Below are 13,009 nucleotides of genomic sequence, written 5' to 3'. Positions count from 1 at the left end.
AGATTAACCAGGGCTATTTTAGTCATTTTGGTCGAGATTGATGTCATTTTGAAAGTTTAGGTATGAAACTGATTAAAAAAAAATAGAGGTATCAAACTGATTTTAGACCTAAAGTTCAGGGTAGTAAACTGAATTTTTCCTTTATTAAATATATATATATATATATATATATTAATATATATATTTATTTCTATTGGAAACCCAATAGAAAGCCCACCAAGCCCATATTAGGTTTATCATCTATTTAATGAGTCACATGGGTGTTTACATATAAAGACTCACACATTTAATTCTTCTTCAATGTGGGATAAATACCACACAAGTTCCAACAATACCCCACATTTTCTATTCAAACTCTAAGAATACCTCATATTTGAATAGAAAATAAGATAATGAGAGGAACTTATTTTACTATTTCCAAGAATCTAAATATGATATGCATCGAAAAAGGTGTCTTTTGAACTTGAACCTTTCGTAGTGAGTACTTATCGGACTTACTTTGTGGGTAGTGAACTTTAGTCTTGAACTAACCACATTTTGTAGTAAATCGAAACAACAAATATCACACATATCACATCTATACATAATTCAATTTTTACGGTTGTGTTCATTTCGGTCTTGAACAAATCCTTCTTCATGAGAATTTTAGAGAACGTAGCCATCTCGGTTCTCAAAGATGCGACCCCACATCAATCTCATATAGGTAATGCCAATCAAGAATAGTCCGTACTATTCCACTTTAAAAGCTATTAGCATTATTAAGAATAAATAAATATCCAACCCTTAATCGTCAATGGAAAAACACACTTAAAATCATCATAGGAATGAGCATATATATGTGTGTTGATGCTCTTTGAGTCTTCCCCAACTAGTTTGCCTATTGAACCTAGACCATGAGATCTCCAATGTTGCTAGGTTAGGTTTCCGTCAAGTAATGACTCATTGTATTGGCTTTAAGCCCATTCCCCTCGATGTAAATACTACTTGCTCTCTATTTAGGCCTTTTGTCAAAGGATCTGCTATATTCTCCTTGGACTTTACATAGTCGATGGAAATAATTCCATTCTTGAGCAAGCCTCGTATTGTCTTGTGACGACGCCTTATATGCCTCAATTTGCCATTGTAGATTTGGTTCTTCGCTCTTGTAAGAGCAGCCATACTATCACAATGTATGCAAATGGCAGTAACAGGCTTTGGCCACAATGGAATACCCTCTAGGAAGTTTTTGAGCCATTCCGCTTCTTCGGCGACTTTATCTAAGGCTACAAACTCGACTTCCATAGTCGATCGTGTATTCACTGTTTGCTTTGATGATTTCCAATATACGGCTGCACCTCCAAGGGTAAATACATAACCACTTGTGGACTTACTTTCCGAATGATTGGAAATCCAATTAGCATCACAATATCCTTCTAATACGGGAGGATATTTTGTATAATGCAATCCATAATTCATTGTATGTTTTAGATATCGGAGCACTCTCACTAGTGCATCCCAATGATCTTTCCCGGGATTGTATGAGTAACGACTAAGTCTACTCACACTATATGTTAAATCTGATCGTGTACAATTCATTATGTACATCAAGCTTCCAAGAACTTGAGTATACTCCAATTGAGACACACTTTCTCCTTGATTCTTCTTAAGGTGACTAGAGGGATCAAATGGAGTAACAACCGACCTATCATTATAATGTCCAAATTTTCTAAGGACCTTCTCCACATAATGGGATTGAGTAACTATGTAACCATCTAAATTCCTTTGAATTCGAATACCAAGAATGACATCTGCTACTCCCATATCTTTCATATCAAAAGAGGAGTGCAACATTTCCTTGGTTTGATTAATTACATCCATATTCATTCCCATAATAAGCATATCATCCACATATAAACATATAATAACACATGCATTTCTACATTGTTTAACATAAACACATTTATCACATTCATTTATTTGAAACCATTTGATAAAAGTGTATTATCAAACTTCTCATGCCATTGCTTTGGAGCTTGCTTAAGGCCGTAAAGGGACTTAACCAATTTACACACCTTATTCTCTTGACCTTTAACAACAAACCCTTCAGGTTGGTGCATGTATATTTCTTCATCTAATTCACCATTTAAGAATGCGGTTTTCACATCCATTTGGTGTATTTCCAAATTGTGAACAGCCGCTATTGTCATTAACGTCCTTATAGACGTAATTCTTGTCATCGGCGAATAAGTGTCAAAGAAGTCTACATCTTCCTTTTGACGATACCCTTTGGCTACTATACGAGTCTTGTATTTCTCTATGGTATCATCAGGTCTCAATTTCCTTTTGAAAATCCATTTATGGCCTATTGGTTTATGTCCCGGAGGTAAATCAACCAATTTCCATGTATTATTTTGCATAATGGATTCTACTTCACTTTGAATAGCTTCTTTCCAATAAGGTGTTTCCGATGATTCCATGGCAGCTTTATATGTTTGAGGTTCTTCTTCAATAGCAAAGGTCATATAGTCAGGTCCAAAATCTTTGGCTATTTTTCCACGTTTACTTCTTCTTGGTTCTAGAGTTGCTTCTTGAACCGCAGAAGTATTGTTTTCATCAGTGTCAGTACTTTTGTTTAATTCATTTTGAGACAACGTATCATTATACGTTCTTTTCCTTGGATTAGATTTCTCTTTCTCTTTATCCTCTTTATCCTTATAAGGAAATATATTCTCAAAAAATTCTGCTTCGGCAGATTCCATGATTGTGTTTTTGTTCACATCCTCCACATCAAACTGGTAAACCAAAAACTTATAAGCTGCACTATTCTTGGTAGGGCCAATATATATGCAATCTATTGTTTTTGGTCCAAGTTTAGTCCTCTTTGGTAAAGGAACTTGAACTTTAGCAAGACAACCCCACACTTTCATCATTTTAAAAGTAGGCAATCGTCCTTTCCATAACTCATAAGGAGATTGATCACTTTGTTTATGAGGAATTCTATTTAATATCATATTTGTAGTAATACAAGCCTCACCCCACAAGCTATGTGGTGCTCCCGAAGTAATTAACATTGAATTTATCATGTTCTTCAATGTTCTATTCTTCCTTTCGGCAACTCCATTTTGTTGTGGAATATATGGGGCTGTAGTTTGATGCACAATACCATGAGCAGAACAAAATTCAGCAAAGTCATTGGATTCGTATTCTCCTCCTCTATCAGACCTTAGAATTTTTATTCTTTTCTCAAGTTGATTCTCAACCTCGGCTTTGTATGTTTTAAACATGTTTAAAGCCTCATCCTTGGTATGTATCAAATATACATAACAATATTTACTGCAATCATCAATAAATAATATATAATAGTTCTTTCCTCCACGTGATGGAGTTGCTTTGTAATCACACAAATCACTATGAATTAAACTAAGTACTTTATTGGATTTCTCCACAGATTTATGAGGATGACCTGCATATTTAGATTCTATACAGATCTCACACTTAGTCAATTTGTTCATAGAACACTTTGGCAGCATGCCTAATTTTATCATTCTTTGTAAAGAACGGAAATTAACATGGCCTAATCTAGAATGCCATAAGGAAGAAGACTCAACCATGTACATAGAAGCAGTGCTAGTGCCTGCATTATTATTATTAATAATACCATCATCCATAGTAGGTATAACATTAAGCTTAAAGAGCCCTTCATAGAGGTAACCCTTTCCTACGTACATACATCCCACCCTTGGTGAGAACAAATTTGTCTGATTCGAATACAAGTTTGAATCTTTGTTGCTTAAAACAAGACCAGAAACTAGATTCTTACAAATTTCAGGCACATGTAACACATTAGTAAGTACAAGATCTTTCCCATAAGTGAGTTTCAGAATCACCTTCCCTTTTCCTTCCACCTTTGCAGTAGTGGCATTCCCCATGAACAATGATTCTCCATCGTTGATTGGTTGGTATGAAGAGAACATCTCCTTTGAAGAGCATACATGCCTTGTAGCACCAGTATCAACCCACCAATCAACAACATTGGTAACCAGATTTGCTTCAATCACTCCAATGAATTGATTTTCAGACTCAGCAAGGTTTGCTTGGTTGGAATTTCCAGAACCTCCAGCACCTCCATGATCTTTCTTAAGGCGACACTCCTTTGCTCTATGCCCTGGTTTTCCACACACCCAGCAGCCTCCAATTTGTGGCTTCTTGAATGCTTTGGACTTTTGTGAGGAGAGAAGGTTCTTTCCAGCAATAAAAAGAGGCTTGGCAGCAACACCTTTGCCTTTATTTTTCTTAAACTTGGCCTTTGATGGACTTCCTCCAACCATATTTGCAGTTGGCTCCAAGGAAATAGCATCAGCCCTTTCATTCTTCCGGTTATCCTCTTCAACTCGAAGTTTAAGAACCAATTGCTCAAAATTCATATCCTCGGTTAGATGTTTCAGATATATTTTGAAATCTTTCCATGAAGGAGGTAACTTCTCAATAATAGAACCAACAAGGAAATTCGGGTTAAAACCCATACCTTCCACATCTAACTCATGAACAATGACTTGGAGTTCCTCCACTTGCTTGACAACAGACTTGGCATCGCTCATCTTGAAACTTGCCAATGACAAACTTCTTGGAACAAGCAACTTCAGTCTTGTACTTGTTCTCCAATGATTCCCACAATTCCCTTGCCGTCTTGAAGGTAGAATATATATCATACAAGGAATCGTCCAAGGCATTGAGGATGTAGTTTCTGCAACTATACTCATTGTTGTTCCAAGTCTCAATAGCCTTCAAATTTTCGGCCCTTTGAGCATCCGTTGGAGCATTCTCCCCTTCTCCTTCCGGCAGAGCCTTTGGAGCCTCGGCAGTGAGAACATTTGCCACATGAAGTGTTGTTAAATAGAACAACATCTTCTGTTGCCAGCGTTTGAAATCCGACCCCTTGAATTTCTCGGGTCTCTCAACATGATTTTTCAGAACAGACACATATTGATCCATCTCTACACAATAGAGAATTTCTGTCTTAGATTGTTAGAACCAATCCAATATTCGTTCAAAAACAGTATATATATATCAACGAAATCAAAATGAAATTGAAAATAACAACGAAATAAAACGAACAACACTAACTTGATTGATTAGATAGAGGTCTGCCTTGCAGTGACCTAAGACAGAAATTCGTCCCCACTTGTACTGCAGTTTCGGACGTCTATCTAGAGGATACAACTATCTGGTTCAAGTTCTTGCACAAGAACTTGACCCTGGCGAATCCCTGGCGAATTTACTTTATGCTTCAGAAGAAATAGTTTTTGGGGAGGAAGAAGAAGAATGATTCGATGATCAAAACAACGACAGAAGTCATCTTTATATAAAAGTCAATTTGAACAGGTATAACTGTTCGGACAGACACAACTGCTCGGATAATTGTAACTGTTTGGACAATTACGTCTTTTGATATTTATCCAAATTTAATAATTAAATTAAATAATATTAATTTCTAAAAAATTAAATTCGGATTTAACCAACAGAGCCCAAGGCCCAATCTTTGACTTTTATTAAATATATATATATATATTAATATATATATATATATATTTATTTCTATTGGAAACCAAATAGAAAGCCCACCAAGCCCATATTAGGCCTATCATACATTTAATGAGTCACATGGGTGTTTCCATATAAAGACTCACACATTTAATTCTTCTTCAATGTGGGATAAATACCACACAAGTTCCAACAAAGGCCTCGTACAGTCACCGGTTTGGACAAAATGTTATGCTTCTTCTCCCACCAAAACACCTTCAAACGCCTACCATTGACCACAAACCTATTTTTACCTCACACTATGGAGAAGAACGTCAGAGATTGCATAAGAGAACCAGCAGCCGTCACCATAACCTTCAACCATCAGTTTGGCCTCCTAAAACCTGAGCCGCCCTTTGCACAAAACCGTTCGGATCTATCCACCACTTCCACTCAGTCACAAAGACGCCAACCCGCGTGCACACCCTTATATCGCTGCCCCTCAACGCCTATCACACAAGCCACAATCGTAGTTTACCAACCCAAACCACGTAAAGGCCTCGTACAATCACCGGTTTAAACAAAATGTTGTGCTTCTTCTCCCACCAAAACACCTTCAAACGCCTGCCATTGACCACAAACCTATTTTTACCTCACACTAAGGAGAAGAACATCAGAGATTTCATAAGAGAACAAGCAGCCGTCACTGTCTTGCTACATGAAGCCCTAGGCTCGGTTTGCTCAGCTCTGGAAAATAGGGAGCGTCTAGTGCGTTAGGAGGTCTAAAATTTGAAAGTTAAAACCACGGGGAAAATAAGACACTTTTTTTTATACATCAAAACAAAAGACAAAACTAACAAATAAAGTCACGATCTATACCTATTCTCATCTTATTTAAATGGAATGATAGGGATATAGAAAGGGGATGACAGTGAAACCAAACAGCTGGTTACAGAGTAGAACGAGTTAAGTCTGTAAAACAATCCGTGACAAAGTTAGCTTCACGAGTTCACGATAAACGTAATATAGAATAATTGAATCACAGTGAGTAATAGATTGAGAATATCCTTCACAAGCGTCTTGATTCTCCAATGAATTGTTGTCCGACCATATTAAGAGAGTACATTGAAACATTTTGTGAGGTGAAAATGAATTTTGTGCGGGTCTTCCCTGAGAGCATAAGCTTCCGCTACCAGGACTCCTGCTTCACCAATTCGCTTAGCTCTTTTAGACATTCTTAGAGAGACGTGTGTTGTAGACGTGTCTTTAAAAAAACATGATTGTGGCCCGGCCGGGCTTTTTGACGATCCCTATTGTAGCCGATGTAATAGTTAAATTTAGGACATAATTCTACATACTTATGGTATTGCTAAGACTAATAATTAAGGTCTTGTTGAGGTTCTTTGACATTGAAAATTCCAGATGTCTTAGATGTTTCCTAGCTTATCTAACCGAATTGTTATGTACATAGGGTAACATTCACAGGTTGAGGTTGAGCAAAGAAAATATGAAGGAATTTTGAAAGAAATTTATAATTAATTGATTTAATTCATAAAATATAATCTCTAAAAGCCGCCATTGGCCACCTATCTCACTACTTTGATTTGCTGGAGTAATTATTCCATATACCCGGAACACCACGTGGCATTGCCATGTGGTGCAGTGGCGGATCCATGATGAAATTGTTACCTAGGCTAAATGTAACAAAAGAAATCAAATAAATCTCGACAGTGTGAGAAATTTTCGTGAAAAAACTAACTAAACCTTCAAAATAAGGCCGTAAAGCTTCAAAATCTTTAATCAAGGCCCAAAATTTTGTGAGAAAAGTCAACTAAACATTTTTGTGAAAAAGCTAACTAAACCTTACAAATTAAGGGATTGGGAAATGGAAAGACGATCGACTCGAGTAGTCGGCAATTGAGAATTTGAAATTTTAGGAATTGAAAGTTACGGATGAGTCTCAACAATAATCTAAAACCTTAACTGGTTACCAAAACGATATCATTCTGGTAGCGATATAATTTATTTTGAAATAATTGAAATGTACCCAAAGAAAAACCATTTTAGTCATGATCACAGAGACATTCTCCAATAAGTTTCAGTTGGCTTGATGCTTAATCAAGCTTAGCTTTCTAATATATATCGTACAGATATTGTCTATTACATACTTAAAAATAAGCTTATTAAGTTCAAGACAGCTGCTCCAAAAGCCTGATCTTAGAAAATTTTGGTACCAATTTAATTATGTTTATACGAAATAATTTTTTTTAACCTCAAAAGTTTCATCTAGGCTTAAGCCATGGCTGGATCCGTCAGTGATGTAGTGTATCAGGCTAATCATATAACTCAGATTTATATAGGGACCAACAGAGGATGGAAAAAAAATGTAATTAAATATACCAATCAGAAATAAAAATAAAATACTTAGACCAATAAGATTAAAAGAATATAAGACAAGCAGTGTCGCGGGGGATTCAAATCACCTGTACCTAAATACTGTGTGCCAACCCTGTGCCTGCAATGTCATTTTGACATAGGCCACTAACTAAAATCAGACTAACACCGTCTAGTCTCGGTTATTGTTCCACAAACAAAAAAGACAAAAGCAACCAACTGAAGGTTTCAATTCTTTTTCTGGGTTGATTTTTTCTTCTGAACCCAGGTATAAAATTTTGATGAAATTTTCTATCCTTCGCTGCAGTTCAAGTTCGACGATGCTATCAGGAAGGATATGAGAGATTCAGAGGAAAGGTTTGATCATTTGGGAGGGCCAGGGTGTGAATAGCAGAGTCGCCAACGACGTCAATCCGGGATGAGGAGAGAGGCAGAACAAATGAAGTAGGTGGTTTCCGAAGTGAGGGAAATAGAAATAGCAGCTGATTGTTAGGCCCAGGAGATTGGGTTTTGCTGTTGCAATTGGGAATTGGTAATTTTTGGATGATGAGTGTGACAAATCTGGTGAGAAGAATTAGATTTGCAGATGGGTAATAAGGTGAGGGCTGCAGATTTACAGATTTAATGGCATCGATGAAATAGATATTAGATAGAATCTCTGTTTGTCTCCTTGTGTATAGTCATGGTTTGAACTTTGAACGCGTTTGTCTTGGTCTATGAATTGGGGAATATGAACAGAGTTAGAGTGTATTAATAATAATTTCCCAGCTGGAGATGCTCTTAGATAATAAATTTAAACTTAGATAATAATTTCCCAGCTGGGCAGAGCGGCGGGGAACCTGAAGAGAAATAACGACCCCACTAATCAAAACTCTTTTTTGTTTTTGTGACTAGCTTGCACTTGTTATAATAGTCTAAGTCAACGCCGCATATGTCACACGCTCCAAACGGCTTCGGATAACTTTCTCTTCTACTTCTATGAAGCTCCCTTGTCCGATACGTATATCACCAATTCACATCCCAGTTCTCTCTTCACTCCTCAGTTTTCCATCTAAACTAGTCTTGATTAATTACCCCCTGACTCGATCTAGCCCAAGCTCATACGTACTGTTGTTCTAATCATGCTGCTAATTGATGGAATTATAGAATTGACGGAGAAGATGATCATGTTCAAGGTCCAGGTGAGAGATGTGAAATCGACGCTGGAGTGTCTGAAACCAGTGATCCAGGAGATAACAGAATACAACAAGGTGTTGAAGAATCAACCAATGGAGGAGGAAGACGCACTTCAGCAAATGAATTTGCAAATAGAGGAGGGCGCGATTCTGGTTCTGAAGTGTTCCAAGGTTGGTGCCTGGAGTTTGAGCAAAAAGTACAAGTACAGCAACCAACTCCTTCAACTGGATCAATCGCTTCACGTACTCTTGCGTTTGCTCGAACTTCAGAAAACAAGGGATCTCAGAGAGACATTGGTTACTGTCAAGAAGATAGAGACCGTCGTCGAGCGAATTGAAGGAAACGTTGCTGCCATGTAAATTAGTAATGAGAGGATGTATAGTAAATCTAGAATCTACATCGTCGAGTTATTAAATTTACTGCATGTGCAAATTAACTTAATTCATTTTACAGTTAATCTGTCTCCTCTCTCATTGCTCTTCATGAAAACTTTGTTTCTCTATTGAATTCAAACGATTGAATATATGTACACACTTAATTAAAAATTCAAGGACATATGTATTGTAATTCTATAACGTCGGGAGTATATTGAAGATTTTGAATTCTGGAGCAATTAGAATTTCTTATACCTTTGAATATATACAGTAGCTAGCTAGGGTGTATCTCTTACAATGAATTAATCTAACAATTCCCATTCTGAAGTTATAATACGAGAAATGTATAGCTTGCTTAATTTATAAAACAAATTAAACCAGATCGAGTTAGTAATAAGACTTCAAATTTGTCTTCATAGCATTGGCTTATTTGGCTACAGTAGGTCAGGCTTTAATTTAAATTGCCTTTGGGTTTCAAATATGTCGAGGATTTTATGATTTTTATCCTTGCTCATGATATCACGTACACTTAGGCCAAGCTTTATTTGGCTTCAGTACGATAATTAGACTCCACCAAAGACAAAAGTAAGTTACTTTCATGAGGTACAAATAATGTAAAATTTGAATAATTGAACTGATGGGCGTTCCAATGAGAAAAGGCTGTAAAAAGAGTCAGGGTCGGTCCTAAGGGATTTAAGACTCGGTGCAGAAAAAAAAAATTAGCCCCTTTTAATTTTTTTTTCTCCAAAGACGATCTAAAATAATCGAAAATGAAGACATTTTTTCTTTGAGTAGCCGGAGAAGCAATTGAGAAGAAATATAATCATTTGTCCCCTTTAATTTTGTTATTAACATCTTTTTCTTATTATATATGTATAAACATATACATTTATATAATCTTTAATTCAATTCAAAACCATAAGAATTACATAAATGCGAGTGTCTTGTTCCCAAACCCAAGGGCCAAACCAAAAGAAATAAAAAAGAACCCAAGGCCCACACCGAAAGAAACATAAATGATAGGGACCTCATGTCAGTTGAGAGCCAGAGACTGAGGTAGTAGTAGCACATCAGAATTATATCTCACGGGCTCTAGCTGACCATGAAAAAAGTACGTATGTTGGTATATATGAGAAATTATTATTTGTACCCAGAACATCATGTGTTTTATGTTTCATTTTAATCTCATTGGTTTAAGTGTTTTATCCTTATTTCTTGTTGATGTATTTAATTATTTTTACTCCTTTTTTTTCACTTCTTGTGATAGCAACCGAAACCGAGCATTTCAATTAAAAACAATTTTTATGTCAATTGTAGTATGTAGCAAATAAGGGTATCATTATAAAAGCAAGGATTGAGAGTACCTTTACAATTACATTAATTACAAAACAAGAGAAAACAAAAAAGATGATAGTATTAGAGATATGGGGTTTTATGATTATAAACAAGAGAAAACAAAAAAACAAAAAAAAGCATAAAAGATTAGATGGATGAGACGTTAGAGACTTAGAAATCCACCACCAAGTATGTTTCAAGACATGTTAACAACCAAAACTTCAATCATTAAATCACAAATCGGTATCAATCAAGAACAAACCCTGAACGCACTGCATAAGTCTTTATTAATTACTTCTCTTAATTACTAAAGCAAGATGAATGCACCGTTACCAAGTCTTTAGAGTAATCAATCAAGGTATAGACTCTATCCTATCAACAAATTATTCTAAGCATTAAGATCAATGAAAGTTTGATTGAACAAGTATGCAAAACTAGTGTGGAACGCCTACCTAGCATTCAATCCTTTTTATTTGGTTTCACCTATTGTCCTATAGGTTTCACTACTTTGAAACAGACTCTTAACCTTTTAGGAGATTAATCAACTTATTTCTACCCCCACTCACAAGTTCAAAATGTTCTATGTTGCGCATACATGAACATAAACAAGCAAAAGTTCTCCATAAACCAAAACCAAATAAACAATTTGAAAGACTTAATAATTCAAAACTAAGGTTCAAAACAATATCTAAAATATTCATGGGGCTTCAAACCTTGCCTCTAACTAAGAGAATTCAGTCACACATGGCTGCAAAATCACACAAGGAGAATAAAAGATGACAAAGGAAAGGTAAACCGTGGATGATAGATGAAGAGATCAATGATGGCTTGGCGGCTTCCTTGTGCGAGTCCGCAACAATGGAGGTTCTGATGATGTGAGATCGCTGGCCTCCTCCAATTTTCACGTCCCCTCTTCTTTTCTGCTATGATTAGGGTTATGAAACCCTCAAAACTCGTCTATGGGCTTGCCAATATGGTCTGGGCCTCAAAATAGAAGTTTCGGTCCAAATAAGAAATTCGGGCAGACTGACCTTCGGCCACTCAAACGGTCATAACTTCTTCTCCAAAATATGTATTGACAATCCGTAAAAATTTCCGGAAGGTAGACTCTTGTAGCTTTCTATTGATATATGACACATCTCCTAGATCGTTGTGAGCTGATCACATTCTTTTGTCGAAGTTGATTGATAATTTCTGACATATTTTCTGATTTCTTTCCTTACAAGACATGGATACATTTTCCTTCAAGATTTCTCCTATTTCGTCTCTTTTGGGCTCCTCAGCTTATTTATGACCTAAAAACAAAAACTTAGTTAATATGAATATTGTTAAAGGAATTACATAGCTAAATAGGGTCGAAAATACATTATAAACGTAGCATTTTGTGCTCTTATCATGTTGTTGGTCCCCACATAAATTTGAGTTATATGATTAGCCGGGTACACCACATGGTAGTGCCACGTGATGTTCTAGGTACAGGGAATAATTACTCGGTATGGGAAATTATGGGAAAATGATCTTAATTATTAGTGAAACAGGTTTGAAAGTACAAGGCATTGTAGTGATCGACAAATGTTTCTTGTACGTAGTTGAGCCAACTCCGATTCTTTTCCTGATTAGCTTCTTGCTCCTCATCCTCTCTCTTTCCTTAGCTGGTCAGCTAGCACACAACCGAATCACGCGGCTGATTAATTAGATTATGTTGCTTATTCTTTAGAGTTTTTTTCACCAACAGTCCCTCAACTCTGGTGTACCTACCAATGTGATACCTCAACTCTTAATCGTACCAATGTGATACCCAGACTCTAGTATTGCTATCATTGAAGTACTTCCGTCAGTTTTTTTCAACTTCTCCGTCATCTTGGTGACGTGGCAAGTACGTGAGGCCCACAAAGAGGGTTAAAAGACAAAATTAACCCCATCTGAGAGGAGCAATGTTTTTCCCGCCCTTTACCTTGAGAAAGACACCCAACAATTCCATCATGGAACAGTATTTATGTTGATCTGTCATGATTTTTGCTTGTAAGAACTAATGGTACTTAAACATGTATTTGAATTTCGTTAAGTTATGTGTTTCTATATTCTTATGAGATTGTGGAAATGAGATGTTCCATATAAATTTCTATATTTATTCTGTTAGTTTAACAAGTGCCGAGAACTACCGCCAACCAGTCGACCACAATCTGATAAAACCTAGATCAATCTCATTTTCTTATTTTTACCCTAGCACT

This window comes from Fragaria vesca, linkage group LG5, assembly GCF_000184155.1.
Source record: "Fragaria vesca subsp. vesca linkage group LG5, FraVesHawaii_1.0, whole genome shotgun sequence".
NCBI lineage: Eukaryota > Viridiplantae > Streptophyta > Magnoliopsida > Rosales > Rosaceae > Fragaria > Fragaria vesca.
Note: the sequence above shows the minus strand (reverse complement) of the source record.